This window comes from Phyllostomus hastatus, unplaced genomic scaffold, assembly GCF_019186645.2.
Source record: "Phyllostomus hastatus isolate PE091 unplaced genomic scaffold, TTU_PhHast_1.1 phas_scaffold_93, whole genome shotgun sequence".
In the NCBI taxonomy this organism is placed as follows: Eukaryota; Metazoa; Chordata; class Mammalia; order Chiroptera; family Phyllostomidae; genus Phyllostomus; species Phyllostomus hastatus.
Window position 1 is genome coordinate 27413581 of NW_025334042.1, and position 22210 is coordinate 27435790.

At 41.5% G+C, this 22210-nt stretch overlaps 1 protein-coding gene across 3 annotated transcripts in view; it reads left to right on the top strand.

The window, feature by feature from the left end:
• The first annotated feature begins 4817 nt into the window (after positions 1–4817).
• PRICKLE1 (prickle planar cell polarity protein 1) overlaps positions 4818–22210 on the top strand; it is a 103525-nt gene continuing 86132 nt past the window's right edge. For 2 of the 3 annotated variants that reach the window (XM_045829652.1, XM_045829655.1), the window contains exon 1: positions 4818–5053. The gene's annotated coding sequence lies outside the window, so the exon portion shown is untranslated. Of the gene's footprint in view, positions 5054–6755; positions 6860–22210 lie in introns of those variants that run through there. The other variant, XM_045829658.1, reaches the window with a different exon arrangement.

A 22210-nucleotide genomic window follows, 5' to 3' on the forward strand; every position in this document is an offset into this window, starting at 1 on the left:
ACACATTTTCAGTTGTGTGAGAATTATGTAACCCTTGCTATGTCAGCCGCTAGAAACATGGAAGATAATTGTGGCCCAGGCTATCCGGGATGAATTTTATGAATTTGTCTCATTTCTGTTTCACGTTTCATACCTACTTTCAAATCATAGTTTCAAGTTCACTTGGTATATGTTCTTGTTGCATAATTACAATGGACCTAAACCTTTTTTTGGAATATGTTGTAGTATAATCCATCAAGTAAACAAATGAAGTGATAAAGGAGTAGAAAGTCGAACAGTGAAAAGCGGCTTCTAAAGGGATGTACCAGTTAGTATTCTTTCATTTGAAAGTCACTGAAACCCTAAACAGGCTTAAAAGGAAACAAAAAAATATTAATTTAACCTGAAATGTTCAATGGGAGGGTGTGTTTTCAGATAGTGTTCGATCCAGGGACTCAAATAAGATCCAAAAGCCTAGAGACTTTGGTTTACTGTTGAATTTCCAGCAAAGAGATACATAAGTGCTCAATAAATATTAGTTGAAATTACCGTTGTGAGATTTCCAAGAGTTCCTGCAAAATCCCAGGACCTGACTGGGGTCACATGCTAATCCCTGAACCAATCTTCTGATCAAGGGGTTCCAGTGCTCTAATTTCCCAGGACAGGGTCACATGATCCTAATTGCAAAACCAGGAATGGGTCGCCAAGGAAACCACTGACAGTGGGGGAAGGTGGTTCCCCAAAGGAAATCTAGGGCATTACAAAAGAGAAACAGATGCTGGACCGACAAAACAACAAATAAGCACATCAATGGACTATCAGAGAAGGCGATGCTTGGTTTGAAATATAAAGGATGAGCAGGAGCTAGCTAACAGGGCAGTTTTTAGTAGGTAACATTGTAGGTGTGTTCAAAGTATGCAGGGATAGACTAGCTTGATGCTTTTGAAGAACTGTAAATAACTGTTATGGTTAGAGCAAACAGAGTGGGGAGTGGGAGGAAAATAAACTAGAGAGAGAAGGAGAATGCAAAAATGAGGCACCTTTCTAAAAAAGATTTTATTTATTAATTTTTAGAGCAAGGAAGGGAGGGAGAAGGAGAGAGAGAAACATCGATCATTTGCCTCTTATATGGGCTCCCACCTGCAACCTGGGCATGTGTCCTGACTGGGAATCGAACCTAAGGGCTTTCTGCCCAACCAACTGAGCCACACTGGTCAGGGCTATGAGGCAATTTTAGGTTAATCCAAGGAGTGTGCACTGGGTCCAGAAAGCCCTGGGAAGACTGTGTAGGATTTAGAGCAAGGGAACATAACTATACAGCTAAGCCTAAGCAGGTCATAACACGGTCAAGACTGATTCACCCTGGAAACACTCAGTGGGGCTGAGTCTGCAGGCTGGGGAAGGAGTCCCAGATGTGGACAAACTAAAGAAACATGGACAAAGCAAAAACGAGGAGTCAGATGGACATGGGAATCAAATGGCCTGCCACACCATCAAGCTTTTGTTTGTTTAAGTCCCAGTCTTGTGGCCCAAACTGTTGTGAACTCATCTTCACAGGAAAGTACACTTCAATGAGCCAAGAGGCATTCATAGCATGACTTGGCTGGATGTTGAATTCATTTGCTAGGGTTGCTGTAACAAAGAACCACAGACTGAGTGCCTTAAGGACAGAAATGTATTGTCTCACAGTTCTGGAAGCTAGAACTGTCAAAATCAAGGTGTCAGGAGGGTTGGCTCGTTTTGAGGGCTGTAAGGGAGAATCTGATCTGTGTTTCTCCCCCAGCTTCTGATGCTTCCTTGGCTTGTAGACACATCACCCTGATCTCAGCCTCCATCTTCACATGGTGTTCTTCCTGTGTCTGTGTCTGTTTCCAAATGTTCCCTTTTATAAGGATTCCAGTCATGTTGGATTAGGGTTTACCCTAGTGACCTAATTTTAACCTGATTTCTTCTCAAACGGCCCTATCTCCAAATAAGGTTAAATTCTGAGGTATTAGAGAATATTTCAACATCTGAATCTTTGGAGGACACAATTCTTTTTTAAAGATATATTTGTTATAAAGGCTTTAAGAGAAAAGCAGATGCTACCTAAGTGAATTGATTTATTTATAAAAGGTACAGTGGTACCACTTTGGTTTGTAAAGACAAAGAAAATAATACCATTAATACAGAAGACCCAGAAACAACCCAGCAGTCCACAATGAAGATTTGTTTTTCAGATTAAATTTTAAAATGGTTCTTTTCTAACTTGCAGGGTTTCGCACGGAGGCTAGTGTAAAGAGGGGTGATTGTGAGAAGATGTCTGTAAACTGGCATTACGTAAACTTTCCACCCATTCAGTCTTTTCTGCACACCTAGCACTCAGCCTTCCCAACAGTTCCCAAAGGGGGACATTACTATTATTCTTACAAAGAAACTAAGCATCTCCTCAAGGTTAACTGCATTATTCTAGGCTACGCTGGGTAAGCCATGGGATGAGATTTGATTCAGACAGCTCTGGTGGCAAATCATCACAGGCAGCACCCAAACTAACTTTAGGAGAGTCCAGGTTGAAGGCCATGTGTCACAGTTGCATTGACTATGGAGGCGTTGCCCAGTACACACTTGTCCAAAGAGGCAGTAAGTCTCTTAGGGGAACAACTGTTGGCCCTACAGTGCCCAACATGTTTGCTCTGTGTAATAAACAAAACCTTTATGAAGTCACCACACAGCTATTTCCTCTGGTATCGGTATTATCATAAGAAAGGAGCATTTTCCACAATTAATAGAGAGACCCAAATGCAAGCTCTATACATATTCTCCTCAGGAGCTTCTCCATACCTAACCCTGCCTGCTACTAATGCTTACTGGTCCACGGAAGAGGACTTTCCCATGGAGATGTGGCTGTAGAAATTGAATGATGTCATCCTCTACTCCATCTTCCACTGGTTCTATTCCACTGCCATGTAGTTGGTTGGGAAACTGCTTTCATTTGAAGGTCCTGATTGAAACACTTAAACAGATAAGCACCCAAACATGCTAACAAGGAGACTGGACTCTTTGCTCTTGAAAATACTGCTTTTCACTACCTCCATGGATGAACTAAACTATTTTGTCAGTCTTCTTGGGCAGTTTTGCAGTTTAGATAGAAGCTAAAAATGTATCGCCTAATGGAAGCATCTGTAACCCAGGCAAGATAAACAGACACAACTTAGAAAGCAAACTCCAATAAAATGCTGAGAAGCAAGACTGCACAGGTTGTTTTGCCCATCAGTCACCAACACCACTGAGCAAGTAGAGTTACTTCAAAAGCAACATCTTTGTTTCATGAGTAATCTGTGCTCAGTGGTTTAGGAAAGCAGCCCCAGTATCTGCAGGGGAGTGAGTTTCTACAGTGCAGGGGAGATCTGAGTCACAGCAAAAACATTCCCCTGGATTTGTAGCGTTTTCTCCTCCTCTTGCCTTTAGATGTTATTACCTTACATCTCTTTCAATTTGCTCAGGTTTTGCTGAGAATTCCCTGTTTCACTCCCAATGAAAATCAGTGAGATTTGGAACACCGAAGAAAAAATCTTAAATTGGAAGTTTTGATTTTTCTTAAAGGAATAAAAATTGCATAAATCAACACCCTCCGCATTACCTTCCAGCCACTCCCCACGCTTCCGCGCGCGCGCGCTCACACTCACACACATACACCCTCATCTTCATGGAAGATAAAAACAGTATCTTAAAGGACTATGGAAGCGGTTGAGTGGTCAAGAAGCCCCAGGTTTCCAGAGACACCTGTCAAGTTGGGGTTAGTAGCTGCTGCCGTGGGGTCTGCTCTCTGCCACGGGGTGTTGGGGGTAGAGGGGAAGTACCCACAGAGTGTGAGACTCCACTGATCGGGAACTGGAAAGAGGGAGAGGTTTTAGGATGACACAAATGTCAAGGCAAAACTTTCAAACTGGCTGAGTTTTAGTTTATTCTGGGAGACTGTGCCTGAGAGCCCAGCCCTGGGAATTGGGCGGACTGAAAACATGGAGAAGAGTTTAACCAGTGAAAAATTATCGTCGTGATCAAACTAATACTTTGAACACCACTTGCGGTGCGCCCTGCTAACTTAGGTCCAGCTCTGAACATTGGGGTGGGCTGAGGTTTTCGCGTGCACTCCCCACACTTGAAGGTTTTCTTGGAGATGAACAGAAACGTCGAGGAGGGAAGAGAACGGACTAGAGGCTTAATCTTCTTCCTGCTACAAAGCAGTGCCTGTGGTATCACACCGATAGGATCGCGTCCAGGTGGGTCCCCGGTGCAGCAAGGCGCGCCGGAAGGAATCTAAGAGTTTAATTAACTATCTACCCACCCACCCACCCACACAAACCAAAGGAAAAGAAACCCAAAGAGGCAACCCTCAAACCGTTTGATCTGAGGAAATTGGCTTTGTCTTATTTCCCCTTCCAGTCTTTCAATCTATCAGGATTGTTAGTTAAAAAAAAAAAAAAAAAAAGGCATAAGATAGGGGGCGGGGCAGAGAAGACACGCCAGAACAGCACTTGAGAACCTAAGGCTGTGCCTGGGTGAACTTCTAGCAGATAACCCGCCGCCAGCTCAGTAGGGCCGGCTGCGCAAAGAGCCTTTTCTGCCCGCCTGGCCGCCCGCCCGCCCGCCTGCCTCGCAGCGCCGAGCACCGACTTCGCTTTTCTGGGCCGAGCCGGGGTGCGCGTAGGCGCGCCAAGAGGCCTGGATCCCGCTGTGGTGTCCGCGCTCCGCGTTTTCGCTCCCGCCCGGCCCGGGCGGCCGAGGGCGGGGTGAGCGGCGGCGCGGCGGCGCGGGGCTCGGAGTCCGAGAGCACTCTGCCTGCAGCCGGGTGCCAGCGCCGCTTCCCTCCAGCGGCCGCAGCCGCCCGACAGCGCGCCCCGGGACGTGCCAGCCTCGCGCCGTCTGCGCTAACTTCCCCGAGGGGCGCTGCGGCTGGCACGGCGACTTTCTGGGCTCTGGATGGTTCGCGTGCTGCCCACCCTCGCCCACCCCTGACGCCAAGAACCGCAGCTCCGCAGACCCGGCGCGGCGCGGCGCGGCGGACCGTCCAGCCGAGTACTGTCCTTCGCGCGGGGTGAGTGGCAGCCCGGCTCCGGGTGCGCTCAGCAGAGGGCTGCGGGCGCGGCGGTGGGGAGCGAGCCCCGCAGGGGAAGTGCCGGGCACCTTCGGTGTCACTGCGGGAGGGTCTGTGACACTGAGACTGGACCAGCGTGACAGAAAATAAGGGAGAAGGTCATGTTCGATTTGTTGGGCTGTGTCGACAGTGAAAGCAGATATTAGGCTGCAGCACCGGGAGGGCTGCAGATAGGCTGCCCGCATGGCTCTTGTTTGCTGCATCACAACCAACTCTTCCCTTGATTCTCTCCTGCGCGGAAACCCATTCAGTGGCCCCAGAGTTGGGGTGATGCTGCCGCAGGAAGGCGAGGGTGCGTTGGCATGCCCGCCGCTTAGGATCGCCTGTCACCTACTGGCGTCCGGAGGGAGGGTGCCGATCCTCTCCAAAGGCTCTAGGGTGAGGGCCGATTGCTTCTGGTCCGGGGCGCATCAGCTCACCGCCCCCCACCCCCTGCCCGGGCAATGATGTTTTCTCAATGTAGGACGTATATGGGAAAGAATGCGAGCGTCTTCCTCCCGTTAGACAGAAAAAGTTAAAGAAACTGGGCATGTTAACGATTAGCAGGACTGGGGCTCAGGATGCAGCAGAAAGCTGTTAAATTTTCATTGCCCTCTAAGAAAAACAAACGGCATCGCCAGTGCTTATTGGCAGTGCCGTGTTATTTTGGGACTTTGGGAAAATTGTCCACAGATTGTCTTCCGGAGGCTGAAGAACGAGGTGGGGAAGGGGGAAGGTCGGATGGCACCGCACTGAGTCCCAGATTGCCCAAGGAGGGTTCAGAACCACAAGACAAACACGTTTGCTTGCTGATTTTAAAACGCGGACGGGAGGCAGAACTGCAGCCATGAACAACGGGGAAGAGCACGCCATGGGGACCTGCATAAAGAAACGAACACCTTGCCTCTCGGGAGGAGTTCAGATGCATTTGTGCTGTAAAAAGCATGTGTGTATACGTGGCTTTTTGGATGAACTTTATGAAGGACAAATTATACTTAATGAAATTGTCTCTGTGCTCGCCAGACAGTTTTGCCTACCTCCTCATTTTAATCAGTACCTCAGAAGGTGGTGTCTGCAGTTGATATTACATAATTGATGGGGTTCACCATCAGATATTTTTTAATGCACTTTGGGAGTGAAAGGAACTTCCATCTGTCCCTTCAGACAGGCCCAAGGTTTAGACGGGCGAGGGTTGCTGAATGTTTGCCCTGATCCAGCTCCAGATGTGTGAGCTCAGCTGTTGCCTGTCACTTAGGTGACAACTGGCCTTTTCCCACTAAGCCTTTGCTGTCTCCATTATCCTCATGAAGTGTCAATGTTCAGCCTCCTTCTATTATCAGGAGTGGACTCCAGCCCCCTTGGGAGGTGGCAGCCTTGTTTGACCATCCCCAACAATATGTCTGTTTTCAGACTCGAGGAAGAAAAAAACAATCCCATGACAGCAAGATAGATACATTTTGAATTAAGCACCAACTTAATCCAAAGATTCTGCTTTAATCAAGACAGCTCTGGAAGGATGATGCAATATTTGTCAAGCCTTTTTCTCTGGAACAATATTTACTCCCACCAGGGGATTTTAAACTTAAACAGCAGCCATTTATCTTGCTGTCTGGTGGGGCCCTGTTCGGTTTGCCTCCGATGGGGTCCTAGCCTAGGTGGCTGGGCTTGGCCTGGGACAGAAATCTGTCATTGTAGCCCAGCTGGAGCCTGAAGAAAGCAAAATACAGCACCTGCTGGTACCAGAGGGTTTCTAAATGCCATCAACTGGTGAGTCAGGAAACACAGAAGGAGATATTTTACAAGCTCTTCCAGAAATGTTTGTACAAAGGATTTAAAGGTTAACAATGCATGTGCTCTACATATGAAAACCAAAAGGTGCTAGAAATAAATGGACGTTACCCACAGTTAAGAGTCAGCACACTTGCTGATGAACTTGAAAAATCTCTGCTTTAATACATCATGGCTAACAATAGTGACTCATTCTTGTGAATAAGCCCAGGGAGGAAGGGAGGGAGGGAGGAAGAGAGGGAGGGAGCGGGGGCAGGGAGGATGGAGAGGGAAGGAGGGGACAGGGGAGGAAAAACTGGGTGCTACATAGAGGTAGCCATACTGATGTAAATGAATGGTTTTCCATTCTTAATTTGGTACTAATTGGTGTTTCTCACTCTGTGAGCCTGTTGATTCATAGGTTTTTTAAAGAAATGTGATATATTTTATTAAAGTAACAGAGTTAATCAGTCCTGCCAGCAAAACCAATGAACTTTAAAAGTTTACCATGTTTCTATAATCAAGGTCCATGGAACCATGATTTGTTTCTATAATAAAGTAGGTTGTAATGAGTGAGCTTGGGTCGTCCAAATAAAATCTAATAGCAACTGTGGAGAAAAATTTCTTACAGGGTTAATAGCTAAACTATTAAGAGTCAGATGTGGGTAAAGTCTGGTTGTTCATAATATCCTCTCCTATTGATAACTCTGAAAAGACAAAAGAAAAAGGTAAGCTTAAATCTAAGTTTTACAAAAATGACATTTTAAGATAATTTCTCTAAAATCTCTTATGACTTAATAATATCACAGAGTTGAGTATAAGTAGTCACTCATAGTACTCAAGAGATAGAACAAGAATTTAAAAATATATATTTTCTAGCCCTGGCTGGTGTGGCTCAGTGGACTCAGCACTAGCCTGCAAACAAAAGGGTTATGGGTTTGATTCCCAGTCAGGGCATTGCCTGAGTTGCTGGCCAGGTCCCAGTGGGGGTGTGCAAGAGGCAACCACACCCTGATGTTTCTCTTCCTCTCTTTCTCCCTCCCTTCCCCTGTGTCTAAAAATAAATAAGTAAATATTTAAAAAAATAAGAAATTGTTTTCCAGAAATTAAGTAACTTTTAGTGGCCTATCCCTGTACTTTGGGTTGCCCAATATTATTGGGAAACTATTTTCAGGAAAGATTATCATTGTCAGTATCCTAGTTATTGCAGTTAATTTCCTGGTTAGAGTCATTTATGAAGAATAAATTTTTCCTTTTAAGGAAGGATAGTAATTTTAAAAGTCAAAGTGAGTCTCACTGGGGATAGAAATGTTGAAGATGTCACTTGACCAGGTTAGAGTGGCCTTCCTCTTAGAACAATGGCTCTCTCTTATTTCCCTTTCATTTCACATAAAATAATATCAATTACCTAACTCTTATTAGTGTAAGAATATTTAATTTGCTTAAATCCAGGTGTAATTATTCCACAATAAGTAAGAGCTGGGAAAGTGAATGAGCTATGTTTTTTGGTTGGTTGGTTGGTTAGTGTTTCATGCGACCATTCCTGCTTTCTCTTGTGGTCACAGAATAAAACATTACCCTGTTTTACACTAATATCTTTAGAAGGTTGGCGTGAGCAAATGAGTTGGGAGGGGAAAGTAAAATAATCCAGGTGCCAAGTCATGCACTGGTGCAGTTCCTCGAAACCTCAGGCAGCACGTGGAGCCGTGGAGCCGGTGCTCCCAACCGGAGTGCCTGGAGTGCTGGGGATGGAGGTGGCAGCAGGAGGTTGCAGCAGCCCCAGCCTCTGGACCTCTCCATCCTAGACACACGTTCAGTGTTGCAGCCTCCACTTCCCCAGTAAACAGTGTTCACGTCTTCTTGTTTACCGCTGTGCTGGACTGGAGTAAAGGACATTAACTACATGTCTGTTAGTGAAGCAACATTTTGGAGCAGTGGAAAAGGCCTGGCCTGACGTAAGGATCCACCTACACCTTCCTTTCCCCCACTCCCCTCTCCGCTGAAGGAGAGATGGTGGGAAGAGACATGCTTTACAAGTTGGAGCACGCTGATGTCATGACACTTCTGGCGCGGAGATACGAAAGAATAATCAGATCCCTTTCCTGTGTGCCAGAATGACACGATTTTTCCAAGAACTGTTCCCGAGCCAGGGGTCCACTGGCACTGACTGTTCACATTACTGGGGGGATCAGACCTCTCAACGAGAATGTAATAATTCTTCCTGAGTCTCGGTTTTGTGCACATGTTTAGACTGAACTCAATGCATTTTGGTCACTTTGGAAGGGACCTCTCTCTAGGAACAAGAATGATTGCCCAGCCTGAACTGATTAGACCCTTTCAGGGTCATTTCCCTATAAAAGGATATTTTAAGTTTAAAATAAAAAAAAATGAAGACGTTAGCAAGGCAGAAGCAAATGTAAACATTTTAAAACTTAGAGCTGTACACTAGCAAGCAGCTGTCATTTACCTTTACTTAACTTTTTCCACCCCTGTCCATCACTTTGGTCCTGAGTGATCCTAAAAAACAACCGACTAATTAAACTGAAGTTGCATTTTTCTCACTGGTGGAGTTGGGGTAAACTCTTGGGAAAGATGCCTTTCACTTCTAGTGGATTACCCTTCAGGAGGGAAAAAAAAATGAGTTGTGTTATTTCAGTTGTTCTAGTGCTGAAGTGTTGTAACTCCTTTCTAAGAGTTGTGTCCCAATTGCTGATTTATAGCACCCACCAGCTTTCTTTGTGTGTGCTTCTCTGTTTCCTTCTTCTCTCTTTGGGCCTCTGGAAAGAAAGATTTGTCAATAATACGGTGAAAATATTGCAGTCAGATGCAGACCCGTAAGCAGACTCCTCCATGCAGCGTGCTCTCACTCAGCTGCCCTTCTTTTATCTGAGGCTCAGATCCCACAGCTCGCAATTATGGTCTTTGACTTCGGTAACAATTCTGTTTGAAATGTTTCCAATTACACACAATATTGGCGGCATGCAGCAGCTGCATGCCAAAAAGCATTTCGAAGTGTGTTCCAAGAATCAGGCTGTGATTGCTTTTAATTTAAATAAAGGCTATTTGGTTTCCTGTGAAGTTTTTTATAACCACCTTCACAGCACCCTCCCCACTTCTGTTACCTTTTTAAAAAGTGATATAAAGTAGCCATCACTTAATGTGATACAGTATTGGCCCTGGTTTGCTCAGACAGCCCTTGGCTTTGAGCAGCCATAACCGAACTGTTCAATAAAGGCAATTTGAAAGAAAACATTGTATAGCAGTTTGGGTTTCCCCAAAGAAGAAAAGGGGAAAAAAAGGTTATCTGATAGCATACTATAAGTAGCTAATGTTTTCAAGTTTTTCCCCACTGTTTTTAAGAATCCGTCATCATAATTATCTTTTTAGGTCACTGAAGAGTATTTGGTATACTGTCTTTCCTTCGAATTCCTCTATTTTTCTTCTTGTGAGCCCATGAACGTGTGTTAGAAATGCACTGAAAGGGTAGAGAGAAGTCAATAAGGATATTTTTAAAACGGGAGATGGGGAGAACCAAACCCTCTAGATTTGCCCCCTCTGTGGGCTTGAAATCTCGAAACACTGAAACCTTTAAAACAGAAATGGTTTAAATCTTTTAATAGCTACCAGATATACTTGACTTATTAAATCTGAAAATAAGAAAATACACATTCTCAGGACTGAGAGTGGAGGGATTGGTTACAGGACTGGGGGCGGAGTGGGGTGGGGGTTCTGTTTCCAGCTAGTTGGCCCATTTGAAACATAACACCCCAAGCTAGAGGCTATCCAATAGCAAGGTGCTAAGATGGTCCTAATTAAGGTGTTTTCACATAGGCTCTTTCAATCCTGGCAAAAACATCCTATAGAATATAGTGCTTCTTTGGATTGAACAGTAGTTGACTTGCATAAATGCCAACGTCTCTTCTGGCATTTTTGGAACTCTTCCATCGTGTAATAAATAGTGCTGTATAATCCAAATTTGTAAATGCCATGTTTCATGTAGCCCCCGTAGAGACAGCTGAAATTAACCCAGGCTGCAGGGATCATTGAGACCCTGGAGGTTAGGTTACCGCCTAGCTCCAAAGAACCACCACTAATGAACCATAGTGGCGGCCTTTGATCAAATCTAGGAGAAGGTGTGAGGTTAGGGTTAGGACAGCAGTGTACTGTGAAGCAGTGCCCACCAACTGCTGCTTGGACATTTCCTTTATTCTTGGAAGCTGTCACTCAATTAAGCAAAGCTTCTTGGAGGAAATTTGCTCAGCTCAAGCTAAAATGAGGCTTATGTTGCCTTACCAGCTGAGCACCCCAGCCTGCCTGACGCGCACCCCACACAGGCCCATTGCTATAGTGACAAAACCCACAGTAACTATTGTTGAAATAGAACATCTGTTAAAACCCTTTTCTATATTGGCCAGCTCCTCTGCCCTCATTAAAATGCTGTTTTCTGGAAACACACCTATGGGCATGCGTGCAGCACACATATACACACACACACCACTTTCAGTCGAATAACAGGAAACTGATTTAAAACATGTTACAGTTTCACCAAGGCATGTATACTTCTTTTTTCATGTAGCTCACTGATAAGCAAATAATACAGTAATCTTCAGAAGAAACTCGTAACTTGTTAACTGTAATTGATGTTTCCAACTGTTATTTACATACTTGAATAATCTAAGTTCCTGAGTTAGGATCTGCAAAAGGGCTAGAGAGTGTGGCATTCATTTTTATTTAAAACATGTCTTCTAAACAATTTAGGGAATGGTTAAATTTTATTTAAGAAGACTGCTTAGGGCTCTGGTGTTGAAATACTTGTTAGAATGTGTGTTAAAAAGAAACGGCATTTTAAATTCTTCTGTGACTATGTAATTAATAAGTATGTTCAGTGCTTAAAGTGTATGCATATTACATAATTTTTAGCAAGAGATAAAGTTAGGCCTGAAGTGCATTAGAGAATCACAGATGTTTCTTGTAAGGAAATACATATGCTCCAGAGGAATTTTGAACTGCTTTCTGATGCTTAGCTCTGTTCATTGCAAAGATCATATGAATAATTTCATTGAGTTGCCTTAGTTCTTATTTACACAAGCCTTGAGAAAGGAGCTGAAGTGATAAATAGCTGGCCCCCCTCACTTAGTTCTGTAGTGCTTTACCCTTTTATGTTTTTGTGAATGTGGAAGGAGGGAATAAAATATACAGAAAAGACATTTGTGTTTAACTAAGTTAATCATATATGTTCCCTCAGTGGGCCTTCTATAAGCTTAAACGTCTTGGCAGGCTAATGGCCAAAAACACGTCCTCAAATACTGCCAAACGTGTTAAAAGCAGACTGGGCTTTCTGCATATTGAGGTATTGGAAATGGATTTTTTTAACCTTCTGAATTTTAAGGAATAAGCCAGGGGAAAAAATCACACTCTTCTTTTCCTTCCTTACCCACAGAAACCAAAACTATTATTCATTGCAGTGCTGAAATGAGACATTGATAGGAATAATGCTATTTGTGTGGGAGTGTTTTACACTGGTTTGATTTGGCTGGTTAAACAGGAAGCAGCCAGGTTACTGCGGTGTATGATGAATCTTTTCTTGTTATATATATGTTTGTGTTACCTGTAGACACTGGCTTTTTAACTTTGGTGCAGTAACTTTTAGCCAAGTAATTGTCATTCATCCTGCTTCTTTTTTGCGTAGAGATTCAATAGACAGTAGTGATGTGGTGTAACAGTACCAAAAAAAGACTGTTGTTCCATAGTATCTTTCTGAAAATCAGAAAACTTAAATTGCAGTACAAAAACTGTAATCTCAGGTCAGCCTCTGAGCTTCTCTGGGCCTCTTTTTCCTCATGTATAATGTGAGGGAATTAAACTAGATCAGTGCATTTCAATCAAAGGTGTGAATTGTATACACCTTATGGAGGTTTTTAAAAATGCAAATACACAGAAATTTTTAAGGCAGTAGGTTTGGGGTTGAGTCTTGTACATTTAACTTGGAAAAGCTTCCTCAGCTAATTTGATATATTAAAGAGTCGCTAAATTAGATGATCTCCAAGATTGCCTTCCAGTTCTAAAGTGTTATATTTCTAATCCTACTAGGCTACAGTTTGCCTGCCCCTCCCTCCCTTTCTTCTTTTCTTCCTTCCCCTTCTTTCTTTCTCTTTTGTTCACTTGTTCATTCATTCATTCATCCATCCATCCATTCTTTTTTCTTTCATTCATTCATTCTTAACAGCTATATATTCATTCCTAATTTGCTGTCAAAATATTATAGATATCAATGGGGAAAGAAGGGGAAGGGGCAAGCCAAGGAACTCATGGGCACGGGTGGGATAGGGTGGGGTGGGGTGGGGTGGGGAGGGGAGGATTGACTGTGGGAGCTTGGGGGCCAGACAGGGGTGGATGAGGCAGGGGAGAGCAATGCAGAAAGAGGTGGGACAACTGTAACTGAACAATAAAAAAAGGAAGTGGGGATATTCAAGTTCCCTACTAAAATGAATGAATGAATGAATGAATAAAAGGTGTTTGCTCATATCAGCATAAAAATATGATAGATATGACTTTAACGCAGCTGCAGGAAAATCTTTGTTCTGCTCCTGTGAGTAGGTGGTAATTAATGTGGGGGAGGAACCACTTTTGCTCACCGTTGCATACCCATGGTCTCACACAGTGCCAGGCACGCAGTAGACACTTAACATCTCTGGAGAGCCCCAAAAGTCGGGAAAATTTTTGAAAATGTTAGTTAAAGTTAGTTATGTTTTCAAATAATATGCTCAGTACGTTCTTTTTTTTCCAGTCTCCAGATACCTTTTAGATAAAATGCCTCTAAATTTAAAACAAAAGGTATAATTTTTCATCTGGAAATACATTATTTTCCTTATGTTCCTAGACTTTTGGGATATTCTATAGTGTATTGATTGTATTTTTTTCAGATTTACAATTGCTTTAAATGTGGAGGTACTGTACCTTATCTGAAAAGATGGATGATAGCTGGAGGTTGACCAGAAAAAAGATATTAAGTGTATTTTTTAAAATTTTATTTATCGATTTTCAGCTCTGACTGGTGTGACTCAGCGGATTGGGTATCTTCCTGATCAGGGCACATGTCTGGGTTGTGGGGCCAGGCCCCCAGTTGGGGGCATGCAAGAGGCAACCAATTGATGTTTCACTCTTTTTCTCCCTCCCTTCGCCTCTTTCTAAAAATAAATAAAATCTTTGCATTTTATTTATTGACTTTGAGAGAGAGAGACAGAGAGACACCAATAAAGAAGTTGTTCCACTTATTTATGCATTCATTGGTTGACTCTTTTATGTGCCCTGACCGAGGATTATTAAACCTACAATCTTGGTGTATCAGGACGATGCTCTAACCAACTGAACTACTAGGCCAGGGCAAGCATATTAAGCATATCACTTGAAAGTATAATCAACATGCTGTTGAATAATAGTTAGTCTTATGTTCGCATACTTTTCAGACTCCTGCATTTGTTGAATGAATGAATGAATGTTCAATTTTCTGTGGTCATCTTAAAGTGTGGCCATTTAAGAAATAGACCCACCCATATCACCATTAAGGTTTCAAAGCTTATCTGACAAATTTACAACTTTATTACAATTGTAAATCTTATTTTTAAATATTTTGATTTACATAGATAAAATATTTTAAATATATCTTTATAAGGTGGGGGAAAAGTAGGTTTATAGTTGTTCACATAGAATTAATAAATAGTAATATAAGAATAAACTCTGTGTTTCATGTACTCACAACTGTAAACCTACTTTTGCTCCACCCTGTATTAATGAAAGTTTTTCAATAAAATGTGTATGTGTGTATGTTTATGTGTGTGATTAAGCCCTTTGTCCTTCTCAACAACAGAAATGCTGATTTCCATTTCTTTGGATTAGTGAGGCAATCTTAAACTAGCTAATCATAAATTATTTTTTTAGTTAGCAATTATTCCCATCTTTCTACAGTCATGATTCAATATTATATCTGTAATATCATATAAAGGGCTTGAAAACTGTTCATATCAGAAGTTCATTTCCACAATGTATGCATATTTTTGTTCTAGGTAAGATAAATCAGAGAGTCTCAATAAAATGTTCGACACACCCAGTTTTTCTCATAACAACTACGATGTGTCTGAAAGTTTTATTATCAAGCATGGAAAATTCTGTTGCATAGTTTTGTGAAAATTGATTGAAATGATTTGTTGCCCATTGTGTTTCTTTGCTTTTCCTTCTTTGATCTTTGAAATTTTTGGTTATTTCCTATCATTATCTGTTATCACCATTATTGTAGAGCATAGATAGACACAATAAAAAGAACTTAAACCAGTCAATACTACTACTGACTGTGTCCTACACAGTTCAAAGGAAAGGAGAAATTTGATACCTAGTTTGCTTGCTGTTGTTGATGTATGTGCCATTCTTGGGGGGGGGGGGATTGTTTTTAATTAAAAGAAGAACTTTAAAAACCCACCATTCTAAAACCCATGTTACTGCCCAGTTTCCTTTGAGCTTCTTTGCTGTGTAGACATGGCCAGTTGCAAAGTCAGCTGTTTCAACATCTTTTTCATCCTGTATACCCATTGCCAAATCAAGTAATCAGGGCCTCAGAGTGGACATTTCTACCTGAATTACCTACTTAGGTTGTTTGCACAACGCAACTGGAAAACTCTCTCTTTCAGTGATGAGAGGAGGTACTGTGAGGAATTTTAGTCAGGAGAGAAGATTAACTTGTATGTACAGGGTGTAAGGATCATGGGAGATAAACTGAGAGCTGATTCAGGTATTGTGTAAAGGCTTCTTATTTGTATGTTTCACTTCCCTGAAATGTATAGCTAATCTCCTTGTCTGTGCTAGGCTTCAAGCTATAATACAAAAGGACATGTGTAGGTATCTCCAGGTGGGCTGATCGCTCACTCCATCCTCTCAGGTCTCTGCTCAAAACTCATCTGATATCAGGTAGGCCTCCCTGATCACCCTGTATAAAATAGCACCCTTGCCTTCCCTCAGACACCACCCAGCATTCCTGAACCCTTTAACCTGCTTCTCCATAGCACTTATTATGTGACAGGTGTTTACTTATATAGCTGTCAGTTTGTGAGGAAGTCTTTATGCAGTCTAGTATACTGCTTTATTCCCTGATCTCAGAATATGCCTAACACATAATAGGTGCTTAGTAAATATCTGCAGAATGAAGTACTACGGATATATTAGAAGCTAGCTATGCTTCTAATTGGAGCATCCCTTCCCCAATCTAATTATATGTAGTGCTAAGCAAGTTAGACAGTTTTAAGCTTATGGTCTCACTGTTATAGTAGGACTATGAAGTTAGCAAATGGCCACTCTCATTTTACAGAGTAAGCATTTGTGGACCATTTTAATGCTATGTGTATAATAAAGACAAACAACAGAAAGCAGTATTCTGTTTTTACCTGTGCAAAAATTTCTAGAATAGAGATTTTCGTTGTTGTTTTATGGGGGGAGGGGTGTTCGGGATTTTTTTGCAGCTAATGTTTCTGAGCTGTTTTCCCCTTTATCTGAATAAAACCGGAGAAATCTACCAGAACATGAGGAAAGAGACAGAGCAAATAAATACCCCCCTCCCTTCTCTCCTCCACAAAGCAATCAATGAAATGTAATCATATAGCAAATGGATGCCATATTAATAGAAGTAAGATTGAGTATTTGCGACAAGGAAGCTATGTGATTTCCCTCTTCCTAAAGCGCCCACACTACTCGGTAACCTTTAAAAAGAAATAGAGGCAGTAACATCGGACAGTCTTGTGGTACTGCTCTGTCTGTTAAAACAGAGTTGAGTCTTCCACTCAGGAAATCCTGACTTCAATTCCAAAGGTGGAAAGCTAATCCTCCAAGTGATTTCAACCAGCCTGGTAGGAAACCTAGTTGCTTGAAATTATTTTAGTGCCTCCGTTTCCAGAGCTAAATTGGCAGTGCATCAACTTTCCTATTAAGGGGCAAAGCCAACTTATTGGCCAGAAATTATCATGTTTTAACTCCAGGGTCCTTTACTAAAAATAAAACTAATAACCTCTGAAGTACACAAAGCACTCTCAGATTCATCTCATTTGCCCCCACTGCATTTTGTGTGGAGTTCTAACCAAGGTTATCCCCCCTTTCCTGGTGAAGAAGCTGCCTGTCAGTTCAAGTCACAGCTTCCTAAAGAGCTTTGGTTTGGCAGTTCCTATATGAGTTAAGATTTGCTGTTCAGGTTTTAGAAAGAAAGAAAAATCAACAGAAAGAGAGGGAAAATTCACGATCATTTGTAACTGATATAAAAATGTTTGATGATGTTTATTATTTTGTAAATATTGTTGTATACGTTTGTTCACAATTAAATGCTTTTAAATAGCCTCTCCTACTACTAGCTCGCACGTGATCTTGGATAAGTCACATAGTTTTCTGGACTTCTTACCCACTCTGTGCCTCAGTTTTCTCAATGATGATAAGGTAAGGAGGGACTTGATGAATGTTTTAGGCTCAAAATTTCTAAATTCTAAAATACTGGATTTGGAGACTAAGTTCAGGGGATATATGATCAATTGGAGCTGATAGTATTTTTTTATTATTAATGATCACTACATAAGTGTCTGACTAGAATTATTTAATGACCTACTCAAAATTATTCATACTACCCAGGTGCAACTTTAAAAAATGGTCTCTTTATTCATGCTTCAGTGTGGCCAATTCAAAATTCAACAATAGCTGTGTTTTAAAGATTTAAGAGAATATACACTTTCCCTTACCAAAGTCTGGCTTAATAGGTTACATTATAGTTTAATATGCAGAGTTTAAAAAATATAGTAATATTAAAGAGCAAATTACTAATCTGATGAAGTTACAACAATGGCATACTTATGTTCAGACTAAGAATTACAAATGTCAGTATCGTGTTTATGCATAGGAAATGTGGAAGGTTTTAAAAGTAGAACTCAAGGCAGTATGTTCACTTACTCATGTAATCAATAGTAATTATAACTTTAAAATGTGTGTGTTCATTGACCAAACTGGAATTAATTTGGGAGGCTTTAGAAAGAGTTTGCTGGCAAAGAAAAATAACATACATTTTAGTGACATTCCTAATATTTTTTAAAACCATAATAATATTCTTATCTCTCCCACTCTCCAAATAAAAGCTGGTGTAAATATGCAATAAATGGTGAAGCTCTTTCTCTATTAATCTTAAATACTACATTTTGGCGTATGCCACCACACCTACTGGCCTGGGTGTTCCATTTTTTTTGCAGCACTGTAATTAATTAAATCACCAATTTTTTAGCAATTTCTCAGGACCTTGGGTCTTACTCACATTCTAATGAGGCCGAGCCTGACGTCACAAATGGCCCACCAGGAAGTAACACAGCATCTGTGTTATATCTGAGCAGACAGAGTTTGGAAGCCTTTCAGATGGACACAGCAGTGAGCCAGGGCGCACCCCCCTGCGGGCTTGTAAGTGACTGTGAAGTCCTGTTCCAGTAGGAAGGACTGTATAAATGTGACATTAATAATCACCAGTTTGAATCTGGGTCACTTCAGCCATGACTCTGAGATCAAACGCTATCAGATGGTAATGAGTGTGTGAAAGTACTGCAGGAAGACGTTCCATTTCTTAATGACACCTTTGTGGGCCTTCTCAGTGACTGTTAGAGGGTGCAATCGAAATAAAGCCACACATTTCTCTTGGTCTGGAGGCCAGCCCTCCCAGTTGCAGCTGGCGCACTTTTGCAGAGATGTTTCAGGCACCGTTCACACTGGTTTCTGCTGTTGTAGCTCCTTGAGTGGATACACGGAGCCTTTCACCTTCTGCCTCTTCTCCTGACCATGTATTCACTTCAAAGTGATGGCAGCTCTTTTGCACATTCTCTGTCATCTTTCCTTTGAAAAGTAATGAGGAATTGCACTTACAAGTAAATGCGTGTCAACCATTTAATGTTAAATTTTCTTAGTTTTACTTCAGTTTGGAAACATCATTTTCATTTTGACATACCTTTATGGAGTCCCTGCGGTGTACCAGGCATTAGGTTAGGCTCTGGGAATACCAACATCAAATAAAAGAGGTTCCTGTCTTTCAAGACAGGAAGATTTGCAGGGAGGAAGGCATTTAAGCACTTACTTGCAAAATATTGTGGCAGGGGCAGGAATAGAGACATATACCAGATAAAATAGTGTCACAAAGGCAGAAGTCACTTGTTCTATGTGGATTGCTGAGGCAGGCTTCCAAGAGGAGGAGGTGGTTGGGCTGGGTATAGGAGATAGCTGAGCCATTAAATTGGAGAATGACCCAGGCTAGGCAGAGAGTGTGAGCAAAGGCAGGAAACAGAACACAGCGTGATGCTCAGTGAACTTCAAGTCTTTATATTTGGCTCTAAGATTAATTATGCTCTTGGTCGTGGACTTAACTACCACCTTTACAAAGCTTCTGTTTCTATCAGAAAGTGGATGTGAATTTTGACGTTTACTGTCATTCTCTCTTTTTCATGTGGTTGACTTTAAACTTCTGAATAAGCACTCTTTATCCTTAAATGTCGCCTCTATCTGGCCAGCCTACCAGGTATTTGCACTTGTGTATTTTCATTGCTGTGTTGGTACAATCTAAATTTATTTACTCTTCAGTTTCACTGTCAGGTTTCAATTTCAGCCTCAAGTGTTGAGACAACATTCTATAATGAGTATTTTACTTTTATGACGTTTACTTTAGTACTGTAAGAGCTTTCCATGAAGGCTAATGGTTGGAAAAAAAAAGAAGTGTGAATGTCACCAAGTGGCTTCCATATGTGTTTTATTGTGTTGGTATCTCGGTTTTTAAGCTAAAAACAAAGCAAAAAGCACCTTAGCAAGCAGGAATAGCAGACAATAGGGATGAGCTATTTTCTTCATTTCCTGATTGTTATTTTTTGAACTCCTGTTTAGAAAACTATGATTCAGCTGAAAAAAGAAGCCATAACAATGTAATTTAAAATACTGTACTTTGAAAAGCAAATTGCATACGTTTGTTTTTCAAAGATATACTCAATTCTTAAGTTGGAAGGTTCCCCTGTGTTTTCATCTGGGGTTCTTCAATGTGGTGATATTAAAATTGTGATTTAACATCTTTTGGAATTCCTGCCATCTATTGTTTGTTGAGCAATCAGTACAGTTTCAGCCAGTCTGGCGTGTGATAAATATTTCGCAGCATATGTGGCTGAACATGCCAATTTCAAAGGGCTTTACAAGCCATAATTAATTTTCACAACAGCCAGATGCCCTCTGCTTTATTAATGAAAGCCCACAGACAGTAGAGTTCAGAGTGTTGCTTGGAGTCTTCTAGCAAAGTGGTTTTCAGACTTTTTTGGGCCACCCGAACACGTTTCTCAGACACAAAATTATCTGGAATGCCATCGTGGAAAGTGGGAGTGCTCCCGCTGGGAGGCGGAAAAGGGGTTTGTTCTATAAGGGCTCTCAGATTACCCAAACAAAAACATACACCAGATGCAAAATTTGAATTTCAGCTAAACGATACTTTTTTAGTATAAATATGCTCCAGATAGTACAAGTCTTTACAAAAATTGTGGTCTGTCTGAAATTCCAGTTTCACTGGGCATCCTGTATCTACCTGGCAATGCAAAGCTCCTGGCGGTAGCTCCACCATCAGCAACTTGGGATCCTGGTTCTTCAAAGACAGTTTGAAAACCACAGATAGAAGATATCTATGCAGATGCTGAGAGAGAACTAATAATACAGATCAGTATCATTCCTTGGCTACATTAGAGAATCACCATGATCGTGCATCTATCGCTTTGCATGAAAATTTTAAAGAATTGCTGCCTTTCTTTTCCTTAGGGCAAAATATTTTAGTCCCCCAGTCTTTGGGAGCAATGCGTGTTAAGTCACCTATTCATGAAAGTCAATACTTCAACTCCTGTGAGTAAGGAGAACTGATGGTATAATCAGAATTGCAGGTTGGCCAAACAGAATCTGTTAACATACAGAGAAAAGTGGGTGGGGGAGCTTTGAGGATGATTCTAAAGCAGCCCGGGGGAAAGATGTCTCCCACCAGCTGCTTCTTGTTGCTTGGTCTAGTTGGCATGTACATGTTTTAGTGGCCCTGGCTTGATGACAACACCCATTAAAATAATGGGGTCATTTTGCTCCAATATTTTAAAGCAGCCCTTGGATAGCACTCTCATTTCTCAAACTGACTCGTCCATGGACTATTACTTATTTGGCCATTATGGTTCTCAGTGTAACTGAGTACAGTCTGATTAGGGATCACAAGCCATTAAGTTTGTTCAGGGCGAGACAATGGTCCAGTACTTAAGGGACTCCCTGGATTAACTGGTGAAAAATATTTTTTTAAATAGACAAGAAACCAAGGACCCTCTTTTGGATTTGTGGAAACCCAGGTGCCTCGGCTTTCCCAAAATTTTCCAGTTTTTCCAAAATTTGTACTATAACTGTGTTACTTTTAAAATCATAAAAACAATAGTGATATACAGGGTGGGAAGAAAAGTAGATTTATAGTTGCTTGTATGGAAGATAATATAATAATTAATAAGTAATAATATAAAAATAAACTTTCGCTTACCCACAACTGTAAACTTATTTTTGCCCCACCCTGTATTTTAAACATTTCTCAGAAATATTTAAATATGAAAAAATATTTGTATTTTTCTTTTAAATATAAACATTTCTCAGAAATGTTTAAAATGTAAAAAAGCTCATAAACAGTGTTACCATTTTTAAATATTTCAAAGCATAGAGCATCTGGGATTTAGATAATATTTTTTTAATTTGCCAATGCTCATATATATTTGAAGGTTAATTGTAATGTGAGCTCTACCCAAATGGTGTACACTTAAAATTTATCTCACATTCATTTATTTGTTTATCCATTCAATAATACTGAAGATACAAGTGTAGACATATTCTATATATCACAAGAAAGGGGATGGTGGATGGGAGGAAGAGAAAAGGGAGATCCAAAGATAGGACCCCCTGATCTCCATCCTTCAGGACTTGACTAGTTGGGGGCTGGGCTGGGGATGTACCCAGACAGATATATCTGAAATAGAAGGGATGGGCCTGTTAGCAAATGAGCTCTCTGACGTTCAGGAGGCTGTGTGTCACCCTCAGTACACGAAGATCTCCCGAGTCCTGTTCATACCCTTGCACCATAAAAACAAGTATGAGCCCCCATCCCAGGAGCTGGACCAGAAAAGCTATCAGTCAGAATCCCTGGTTGTTTCCACACCCAAGGCCTGGGCCGAGGCATCCGCCCCTCACTGCTGGCTTTTAGGTGCAGGCTAGATTTGTGCTAGACAGTTTCATCCTCCCCTAGGCAGGTTTCAGGGATTT